This window comes from Grammomys surdaster, unplaced genomic scaffold (genome assembly GCF_004785775.1).
Source record: "Grammomys surdaster isolate TR1022 unplaced genomic scaffold, NIH_TR_1.0 126158, whole genome shotgun sequence".
Taxonomy (NCBI): Eukaryota; Metazoa; Chordata; class Mammalia; order Rodentia; family Muridae; genus Grammomys; species Grammomys surdaster.
In genome coordinates this window covers 5454258-5466386 of record NW_021620966.1, presented here as the reverse complement: position 1 = coordinate 5466386, position 12129 = coordinate 5454258, and the positions used below count along the sequence as shown (strand labels likewise).

The 12129-nt window shown below is 35.9% G+C and overlaps 1 pseudogene; it reads right to left on the bottom strand.

Moving 5' to 3' along the window:
• Positions 1-7762: 7762 nt before the first annotated feature.
• On the bottom strand, positions 7763-10422 carry LOC114612329 (annotated as a pseudogene).
• Between the last annotated feature and the right edge of the window lie 1707 nt (positions 10423-12129).

Genomic DNA, 12129 nt, shown 5'->3' with positions numbered 1-12129 from the left:
TATTACAGTACTTTAGAGTTTGCAGACATCAACAATTTGCTATACTGAACAATAAGACCAGCCACTCAGAGCATAACTTAAGTTACCACTACGAAGAATCTAACTGACAGGATTCATGGCAAATCACTTATAACAGAATTTAAACTGAGGAAAGGGTCATTAGGAAAAATCAGGCATATACTTATTTTTGTCCCTCAATCATTGCACCTTTTGCTATGTATTTCCCATAACTCAAATGAAGCACCTGATGTACCTCATGCTCAATGAGGCCATCGACTGAGCCTCCTGGAAACAAATTGTGAGAAAGAAATAGAAAGAAGCATTGAGTTATAGGTTCAGCTACACAGATATAATAAACAGAACCAGTAATGTTTTGTGATAATGAAATAACTCTTTTATATTCTATTATTGATAGTGAGTCTATAGACTTGAGGAGTACAGATAAATGAAGAAGAGTTAAAAAATTACAGAGAGGGCTAGAGACTAGATTGCAGAATAGCTCTAACTCAATACTGTCATTTTGGTTTAAGGAACTCATGGGAGAAAAAGGTATCTGAAAAATACCCATTCTTCTATTTGTACCCCAGGAAAAACAAATGATTTGTGACTCATTGTATAGAGGTACTGAATCTTGAGGCCAGAAATGAAAATGGACGTATGGGTTTGGAATGTCAACTAGTAATCCTTTGACTTTGTACTCTGATTTATTGCTTTTTATTCCTGTGGTAAAGATTATGACCAAAAGCAAATTTGGAAATAGAAGTCTTACATGGCTTCCAAGGTAAAATCTTTTACCAGGGGAATCTAAGATAAGAAATCAAAGCAGGAATGTATATGTAATAAATGAAGTAGACACAATGGACGAGTACTCCTTAATACCTTGCTCATCATGGCTTGGTCAAACTGTTTTCCATCATAACTTAGGACCTCTTGCACAGGGATGGTACTGACCATATTATATAGAGCCTACCTGCATAAATCATTAATCAGGAAAGCACTTGACATACCTTTCTACAAGCTAATATACTCTGGGCATTTTCACAGTTGAAGTTTCCTCTACTCAGATAAGTAACTTGAGCTAAGCGGGTAAGCAAAAAATACCCAAGAATTACACTTAGCATAAACAAATCTAACACAATATTATGAATATTGAGTTATTGTATGAAATGTGAGGACATAATTTTCTGATGACTAGAAAAATACTGAGTTGGTATCAGTATGTTGGAAATAAGAAACATAAATAATATTGGAAGATAACCTAGGGAAATTATCAAGTAGTTCAGAGTTTCCTGCACTGAAAAGTGGAGATATTTCAAAAACAAACATTATGGAACATCAGAAATTTATAGAATTTAACATTGCAGAAGTGTCTCTTTATGTATCACTTAGTGATTATGCTCATATTATGATAGGTTTCAACAATTTCTCCATATTATACTAGATGCTTGGGATAGCATACTGAGATGCACTACCTCACTTTGTATTCCAATTTTGATTTTAAACCTTAAATATTTTCAGATCAATAAAAACAAAGAAATCTGGGAGGCCAGCAAGATGGTTCATCTGATCAGTGTTTGCTAGGCAAACCTAAAAGCCTGAGTTCTTTCTCTAAAATCAATGGTAGAATGTGAGAACTGATTCATAAAAGTGATTTTAATTAAGATTAAGTTTAATATGGGATTTTCAGAAGAAAAAATACATTACAGTAAAGCAGTAAATCAATAACAAAATTTTCTGAAAATATATATTGTAATATATTATTATTTTGACAATATCACAAAGTTAAACTTCATTTTCTTTCCCTTTCTGTCTTTTTTCTTTCAGTTTTCTTTTGATAGGTAACAGAATTTAGTCTCTGGAGGAAAGGAAGAAGGGGCATAAAAGGGTCATGATTTCCACAGGACAGTAGCTTTCACCCTGCGGAGACCAGGGAGAAATAACCTCATCAATGAGAGGTCATTTGACCATGACACCGATGCAGAAAATAGTGAAACAGAAAATGCCTTAAATGGAAAGGTGCTGCCTTCTTAATAGTAGGTTTCATTAGTATCTTCTGTTCAAATTGTGAGGGCAGATTTCAGTTGAGGAAGGTTAATTAGAAATCTGATAAATTTAGATGTTTTCCCTAAAGCTGAATGACATAACTTTAGTATAAAACACTCATATACTAAATATCTATACACTTCCATAGCTTTTAGTGTCAATGGGATTGACTAGTAGAGGTGGAAACGCAATTTGTTTTTTTTTTCTAATGTGTTTGTTTCTATTTATTATTGTTTATGTTTTTCTTTGAAGTAATTAAAATTAAACATGCCCATTGATTGCAACACAAATATCAACATTATGTTAATATTGTGAAAAGTCTAAATATTAAAATAATATTTTACTCATAGTCATATATTTTGAGTCATTGACATTTCCATTAGAGAAAGTTTTGAAATACATGATATCTATATTCTTATAATAGCTCATGCTATTTATTCACTTTATTGTGTTATTAGAAAGTATATGTTTTACTGATTAATTTATAAATGAAGTAATAATTTTTTCTAGATTTTATCTAGTGTTTTTCTTTATATATATTTTTTCATATATGAAAATTATTTCATATATATGTGCAGAGAGAGAGAGAGAGAGAGAGAGAGAGAGAGAGAGAGAGTGAGAGAGAGAGAGAGAGAGAGAGAGAGAGAGAGAGAGAGAGAGAGAGAGAATGTATGGGGCATTGTATGGGCATTGCATGTGCATACAAATTCCTAAGGAGGACAGTAGTGGCACTAGATCTTCTGGAACTAGAGACACACAGATTGTTGCAAGACACATGACCTCGATGCTGGGAGTAGAACCCTTGTATTGTGAAAGAAGTATACTTGCTTATCTATTTTGTCATCCATCCCTCTGGCCCTAGCACTTTTTTCTGTGTTAGGATGTGTTAAATTCATGATCATGAGTTTGTTTAAAATGATACATATCTATTTATGTAAATATATGACATATATTTGTACAATTGTCTATAAACTCTGCATGTATGTTTGTCTATGTATATGTCCTTGTGTTATGTTTATGTATACTTTCCAATATTTTTGTGTATAGACACTGATACTGGTTTGTAGACTTTTATGTAGACTGATATTTGTTGTCTTCCTCAACCACTGTTCACTTTTTGTTTCTGAAATAATTATCTTACTGAAAGTGGAGTTCATAAATTTGTCTAGACTAGCTAACTGGCAAGCATCCACTGTTGGGATTTCAAGCCCATTATGCTGGGCTTTTAGAAAGGTTATGGGAATCCGAACCATAGTTCTCTGACAGACACTTTAGTAAGACATACATTTTACCACACATCACCTGCTACTTTTATGTGCTAGTTTTTGAGAGAGTTCACCAAAGATTTGACTTCCTACTCAATTTTCTCTTCTTTTATCCAAATATAAATGTCAAATTCAGTTGAGTACATAACTATGCAAGATATAGGAATTCTAGAATATATATTAAAATTGGTATCTGTTTTGTGACTCAGTCAGTAGCAGAAATGACATAGACATATATTATCCCTACAGTATAATGTTAAGCTTCTACATTCTACTAGTTACACAGACACTGACTCATGGATAGAACTTAAATCATTTACACCGTGTTCAAAAGCCAGAAGTTTATTAAGACTGGATAATAAACAACTAATGCTGATAAATAGACAATAATTACTTGACAACATAGCTTTGTTTAGACAGTGACAGCAGCGTTTTAAGGAGGACAGAAAAGGTAAGAGAACAGTAACATATAACACCCAAAACCAAGGGTAAATAAGTCACAGAAAATCTACAGAAAATAATTAGACAGAAAATTAGCTTAATGCTACAATCTAGAATATATTTCCTACTACTACATTACTGTGTGATGTATAGAAGTCTGACTCTTAGAGACAAGAAGGAAGTATGAGAACCTAGACTATTACATATATGTAGTTGACTTGAGAAATTCTCACTTACACAAATTGATTCACATTTACTTGCTTAAGATAACCTCTAACCTGGCCTCCACCCTATTGAAGATCAGTGAACACACAGTCATTAAGAAATAGATAATGCAATGAAGAGCTACTTGGAAAGCATTGCATGTCATCAAGGCAAGCAAAGGCCTACAGCCATCGATTAACAGATTTATATTATCATTCTGAGTCCCATGTGGAATGAAAGAACGGTGCAGATTATTGGACCAGGAAGGAGAGTGCTTTGTAACAAAGGTTATTTTGTAAGGAAAGGACCTTCTTTGAAAGGGCATATCCAGCCAGAATGAATACCATAGAGAGAAAGGAGAGAAAGAGAGAGAGAGAGAGAGAGAGAGAGAGAGAGAGAGAGTGAGAGAGAATATGAGATTATTTAAATAACTCTTTGCAAGTATTTTCAGGATTCCAAATTAAATACAAATTAAAAGCACAGGCAAAGAAGAAGATAAGAAATAAGGAAGCATGGCATGACAGGAACAGATGAAAGCCTGAGATAAAGGTTTAAACAAGAGATAACTGATATTGACTTGATATACCTCCTATCTAATTTGTTTTTCCTCTGGGGTATATACAAAAGCTCTGATGCCTACTTCATTTGTTTTGTTTTGTTTTGTTTTACTTTATGATTTAAGAATATATCAGCTCCTCTTCCAATGTTGGAAGTATACAGACCAAAGGTCACTAGTGTCATTATGTCTGTGTCTGAAAAAAAATCTAAATTTGATCTTTTAAAATGTTTATCATAAAAACCTATTTCTGGTTTACACTGTTTTTTTTTAAGCCTAGAAAGTTGTTATTATTCTCTCATGGATAACATGATATGAGAATTTGATAATAACACAACTAGTAAGAGTTGTTATAGACTTTGCATGAGTACATGTAGTCTCCTGTAATTTCCACCTTTCTTTGTGTTGTGATTTATTTTCCCCACTAAGGACATACTTGCCAAATGTCTTGACATATTCTTAAATAACTGAGATTTTAATATAGGCCTTCTTGATCTTTTTTGTTGTATTTGCATCTCTATTTACCATATTATGAATTGATAAGGTAGAAATAATTAATTTCTATCTGGATCTAAGATTGTTGTTATTGTTGCTGTTTGTTTTGAATTTGGATTTTTTAGATTCAGTTGGCTTTTTTTTTGTCAGTATCCTTGAGGAGTACACTTTAAGGCTTATTGCATGAAGGGAATCCATCAATAAAAGACCATTGAGCTGTTATGCTCTGAAGCCTCAGCTACCTCTGGAAACTTCACTGGAAATTAAAGTCCAACGCAGACTCAGAAGGAACAAATAATTTATCTCTGTTGATGGTAAACTAGAATGTTAACTCTTTGGTAAAATTATTAGTGACTAATTTTGAATATGATCTAAGGGTGATAACATTTGTATCCTGTTCCACTGACATGGAGATATCTGGGTTCCATGACATGGGATGTAAAAATGCTCCTATGACTCAATGTGGATAACCTTAGGTAAAATGTCCAATATTTGAGAGATGGAACCTTAAGGGACCACCTCCAGTAGATAGACAGGGCCACTAGAATTTTGATTCAGAATTTTTCCTGTCTAAAAAAAATGCACGTACAAAAATGGAACATGGCTATCCTCTGAGAGATCAAAATATCTTTTTAATCAGATTAAAAAACAGAGAATTACTTGAAACAGGCTTAGAAACTCTTCAAAATTTGACTGAGATCAGTTTCCTGAACTGTTGAAACACAAAATTTCACAAAATATTACAGATCATTTACTCAGATTTCTTCTTTCATACTCAATAGATTCAGTTGGTATAATGCTATAGAAGGAAAGAATGATCAGTTCTTTAATAATTATATGGGTTTTCTTCTTCTAAGGCAAAACTTGAAATGATTCCTAATTAAAATTCAGATCAAATTTTAATAGTAGCCAATAGGCAATATTTTATGGGGCCCAGGAAAGCATCCTGTATGGAAAAAGGTTAGAGTTGTCTAGTAGGGGGATTGGAGAAGTTGGGTGTTTAGTGCCATCAATGTGCATTATATATATCTAACACCTAATTCAATATACAATATGTTACAGTAAAAACAAGATAACATATCTTAGGAAAAGAATAGTAGTTCCACAGTAAATTTCAATGAGGAAAGTGGCATAAATTACATAAGAATATTTGTAATATTTTAATTTTGTGACTCACTTCTACCTTTCTACTTAGAATTCACTCAATTTATTACTACAATTTTAATCATAAATCTTGATATTCATTACATGTCACATTATTGCCTGACTTCCCTTGAAGATTTACCTTTCTGTACAAAATTTACTGTGTGTTTATCAGTCTCCATGAAGGCATGTGCTGCATTTATTTGGGATTTCATTAGTTTCTGAATATCAAGATAAAAATAGTTACATGGATTTTACTCTTTGGGCTTTCAATTTATAAACTTCAGGTTTCTTCAATTGGAGATATATATATATATATATATATATATATATATATATATATATATATAGAGAGAGAGAGAGAGAGAGAGAGAAAGCATTTTCCTTGCAATATTTTTTCTTGACACTGCTTCAAGAGCAAAATATATATATGTGTGTGTGTATATGTATAATGTATGTATGTTTGTATATATATGTATATATAATACACACAATACACATTGTATGTATATATATATATACATATATGTATACATGAGTATATGTAAACATATTATAATGACATCCATTATGTTCTATGCCAAATAAAATTTTAAAAAAAGGAAAAGTACCATATGTTGTAAAGAGATGTGAATGTCATTGTCTAAATAACTATTGATTTTAACGGCATTTGTTTTATTTTGGTGTTAGTATACAGACTAACATTAACCAACATAAAATTTATCCACTTGTTTTGACTAACCAGTTATTTGAACTTGGGGTGCCTCAGAGGGTAATGTGCTCGCTTACACATTTGAAGACATATGCCCAAGAAACGTAAAACCTATGTAAAAAGAAGACACAGGAAAAAATTCTTTGGAGATTTTAGAATTCTAGGCTTGCAATGGATAGACTGATTCTAGGAACTCATTAAAATCATTCCTCACCCAAACTAGCCTAAACTGGAAGCATCACATTCAGTGATAATCTTTTTAAAAAATGAAATTGTAAATTTGATTTAGGAAATTCACTACAATGCCAAACTTTTTTTTTCTTAAAATACATTAATGCTTGATAAAATAAAACAAAAGTTTAGTACCATAGCTACTTTCTGACATTTACAATGACATATCAATATGTACAACTTCACAAACAAATACTTCCAGCTCCAAGAGAAGTCATGCTGAACATCCCAACTAGAGTCAAGCTGAGAAAGTCTCCTGGATGGCCAATGTAAGCCTTGGTTTCAAAGAACTTAGTTAAAAAGTATGGCTTTTACAAGCAGTTTTATACTTTTGGGGGACACAGGTTACATCAGAAAGGCTATAGTTCAAACTTATTGTCTAAGCATATTGACCTTTAAATCTATTTGCTAGCAAGCATGACACACTTTGGAATTCTACTTGGGACTTTCCAGAGGGTCAGGTGACCTTCAATGAGTTGAGAATTTCAAAAAAGGAATGCTTTAAAAAAATGAAATCCAGTCATCTGCTTGTGGAAAGCCTGTGTCATTTATCAGATACTAGCAAGCAAATGAAATTTTATGAATGTCTAAACTTCAGCTGTCCAGAAGAGGGCCCACAGGTTCACAGTTGATCTATCAAAAACAATGGCTCCCTATGTGGTTCTTTAAAATTCATATTCCATTTTTCACCAGCTTATAAACTTCATTCTCATCGATGGTTAAGGTTGCATGGAACTCTTTATCTGCCACAAAATCTTCAAACCCCTCTCCAGCATAAGAGATGAGAGGAGAGATTTCACACTGGATCTATACATCATTGACATCTTTCAAGCAGGAGCTGGTTGGGAGACGAGAGAGCCATTTTCATCTATGAAGTGTACCCCAGCATTGAGGACCCAGCAATGAAGGAACATCAAAGCATGCCTTTCAGTTATCAGGTTGTCCTTCCCATTCTGACTATCTGCATTCTTACACCAGAAGAAGTCATCTTCCTGTAATACTTCGTACACCACAACTTCAACTACTTTTTCTAAACTTATTCTCTAAGCATATTGAACTTTAAATCTATTGGCTAGCAAATATGACCCACATTTGAACTCTACTTGGGACTTTCCAGAGGGTCAGGTGACTGTCAGTACATTCTGAGAATTTTTTACTCAAGAATGTTCTTGTGGATGGAAAATGGAACTTGACCTAGCCTTGACCCCAGGCAGGAGAGGGAAGCTGTAAGGAGGGTGTGGGACTGGATAAGCGCTTGGTGTCTCTCATTCTCCCCATTTTCTTGTAAAAGCTCCAATCCTGGAGCTCTGCTCAGGGATCTTGTGTAACTGATTCATATTATTCAGGTCCTGTCCTCAGGGTCACATAATGTTGGCACAGGACCATCAATTGTACTGCTCCTATTCTCTCTTTTAGGAGGGCTATAAGCTTGTTCAATATTCCAGGTCCAAAGGTCAACAATTGCAGGAGAACAATTAGGGGTCCTAACAAGGAGGATATGAGGGTGGTTAACTAAGGGGAGGAGTTAAACCAAGACTCAACCAGCCCTGACTGTTCTCTTTCTCTCTTGCACCTGGCTAGCCCTTCTCGGAATGGTCTCCAATATGTGCTTTTAGATGTTTCACAGCCCTAGGTAGCACTGAAAAAGTGGTTGCCCACTGCCCCATTGATGGGCCTACTGCTGGCCTCTTTCATCTTGGGGACACACATATACTGGGTTTCTCGCAGAACACTCCCCAATTTCATATGTCTCAACCCTAAGTCCCATCCTCCAAGGCCACTTCTGGGGCATGGTTTAGATTTGAAAGTCCCTCTTTCCCCACATTCAGGCAATCCCTCCTCCTGTGACTCTAGGGTGGTGATATCCCAGGAGTCAATGTCTGCCACTAACTTACAGAGACCACAAACTTCTTTGCAAACTGGCAGATGTCAAAGACAAGTTTCTCCATCTTTATTCCACTAGGCTTGTCTGGTTTAATTAAGTGCCCCTGGGAATCCACATATGGAATCTTCTTTTGAACCACATGGTGCTGCAACTGAGGTTCATAAACATTGACAACATCTTTTAAGAATGGTACAGTGAAGAAATGATTGGCAATGTTCCCTGCATTAAACAACAGATGGCCATCTGAGTGTCCCTTTTGAGCTGTTGCCAGAGAGATCTCACTGTATTTCACCACCTGGTATATTCTATCCACATGGCAAACCAGTCCAACTGGCTCAGTGGGTTTTGTTTTCTCTACCACCCTTGCCACACAGTCTGCTCCTTTCTGAATGCAGAATCCAATGAACTGAGGGTCTGCCATTTTTACCAATACGTTATCCATACAATAGACATGAATACCCCAGGTATCTCTTTGCTCCATGTCCTCCATAATGTTTTGGGCTTCAAGAGCCCAGTAGAGATCACCATTCCCATCTGGCGCCATAGAGATCTTGTTTTTCTCTTCCAAGATAATTTCCCATCAAAATTCATAGCAGGCAGCATTCTCTGCTGGAAACGACAATGTTCTCCTTTTTAAAAAAGAACTTGTGTTTTGTGAAGAAGTCCTTCGTCAATTCCATTGTTCTGCTCCTGGTCATTATATACCATGGGATGGTGTACTTGTTGTTTTTCAGCTAACTGCTGTAGCTTCAAAATATGTTCTGTTTGAATCTGAAAAGGTGCCTTGTGGGATGACAATCCAACATCATAGATGCCCTTGGGATATGTGACTCCAAGTCTTGTTGTCTATCCACCAGCTAGAAAAAGAACTGTTACTTTGTGCTGAGAAATCTGAGAAAGTCCTTCCTTCACTATCCCAGGCCTACAGCTGGTCTTGATCTATGGTAGCAGTACAGGTTCCATTTGTGCATCCACCTTTTCTTGGTGAGAGGAACGATCAAATTCGCCAATGACATTCTGGAAAAACGAGTTCAGCTCTTCAAAGTTCATGGCCTGGAGCTCAATATTCTACCTGCTGGGCTTCTGACGGCTCATTCCAGTGCTGTACCAGGTGCTAGGTCATTAACATTCATAGTGCTCTGGTAGTGAAGCTTTGTAAAAACAGAGAAAGGTGAGCTATCCTCCTGTCACAGGATAGTGATCAGTGGTACAGAACATTCAACAGTCCATATGCATCACTCAACTGCCCCAGACCTCAGGTCCCACACCTTTAATTCCAGTACTCTGGAGGCAGAGAAGGACACATCTCTGTGAGTTCAATGCCTGTCTGATCTACAGATAGAGTTCCAGGACTGCCAGGGCTAGAGAGAGAAACCCTGACTCTAAACACCTCCCTGGACACTCCTGCAGCTCGACTGGCTCTGGCTTCTTCGGCTTGGCTACTCATGGTGTCTGGTCCTGTGCCTGCCTGGAATACATATCTCCATCAGAGTGCCCAGGGCAGTGGGGCAGGCCGCTAGCAGAAGCTTAGATGAGCATGGGACCTAGCCACGCTGCCTCTTTTGCCTCAGTGAGTGGCTGCCAATGCCATACTTTTAACTCTACACATCGGCATGAATAAGTGCATCTACACACACAGAGACACACACACACACTCACACACACACTCACATGGCTTCAGATGTATTAACCATTTTAGATTTGATAATCTATTAATTTTTATTATTTGTAGGCACTATCTACATGAGTGTTTTTCATAAAATTATTATTTCAAAGACTGTACATGATAGGGGTATGTCTTTTTATCAAATATAAGGAGTAGGCCAAGTAAGTCATGTTAAGTATATTTGTCTTTTCTTCTAAATATTGAGTATTACGTGGAGTCATTTAACATTGGACATGCTTCTGTCATGCTAAAACTGGCATTCAAACTTTATGAAATTTTATTCCTAAATTGACAAAATGTACAGGAAAAAGATGAAATATTATTATATTGCTATTTAATATTAGATAACATTAAGAACTTTGACATAAATATTAATAACTGATTTTGAAGGCTAAATCTGTATTCTTTAATTGTATATTCTTTCAGACTTTATTGTATTAGTTTTGAGTGATACAATAAAACTTAAATATAGCATTCAAGTTTTCAAATTAATATTACATGTTAGCATATATGTGGTACCTGCTTTGAATTAGACCATTTAGGTGGAAATATGGAGTCTTACATCTATCTATAAAATGTTGAGAAAATTACTTAATGATTTAAATACCATTTTCTTTTCAAAATGAAAGTAAAAATAATTGAAACTCCTTAAGTTTTCTTAGGATAAAATTTCACATGCAAAATTGCATTCAAGTAAAGATTTGGATACTTACTCTCTATTTTTTTATTTTTTAATTATTTTATTGGCTATTTTATTTATTTACATTTAAAATGCTATCCTATTTCCTAGTTTACCTTCCTGAAACCTCCCTCCCCCTGCTTCTATGAGCATGCTCTCCAACCCACTCACCCACTCCTGTCTCCCTGCCCTGGCATTCCCATATACTGGGACATGAAGTCTTCACAGGACCAAGGTCCTCTCCTCCCATTGATGTGTGACAAGGCCAGCCTCTGCTATATATGCAGCTAGAGCCATGGGTCCCTCCATGTGTACTCTTTGGTTGGTGCTTTAGTCCCTGGGAGCTCTGGAGTGTCTGGTTGGTTGACATTTTTGTTCTTCCTATGGAGCTGTAAACCCTTTCAGAACCTTCAGTCCTTTCTTTAATTTCTTCATTGTGTACCCCATGTTCAGTCCAATGGTTGGCTGAGAGCATCTGGCTCTGTATATGTCATGTTGTGCAGAGCCTCTTAGGAGACAGCTATATGAGGATCCTGTAAGCATGCACTTCTTGGCATCTGCAATAGTGTCTGGTGCCTGTGTATGGGATAGATCCCCAGGTGGGGCAGTCTCTCTGGATGACCTTTCCTTCAGTCTCTGCTCCATACTTTGTCTCTGTATTTCCTTCCTTGAGCATTTTGTTCCCCCTTTTGAGAAGGACTAAAGCATCCACACTTTGGTCTTCCTTCTTCTTGGGCTTCATGTTGTCTGTGAATTGTATCTTGGGTATTCCAAGCTTTTGGGCTAGTATCCATGTATTCAGTGAGTAC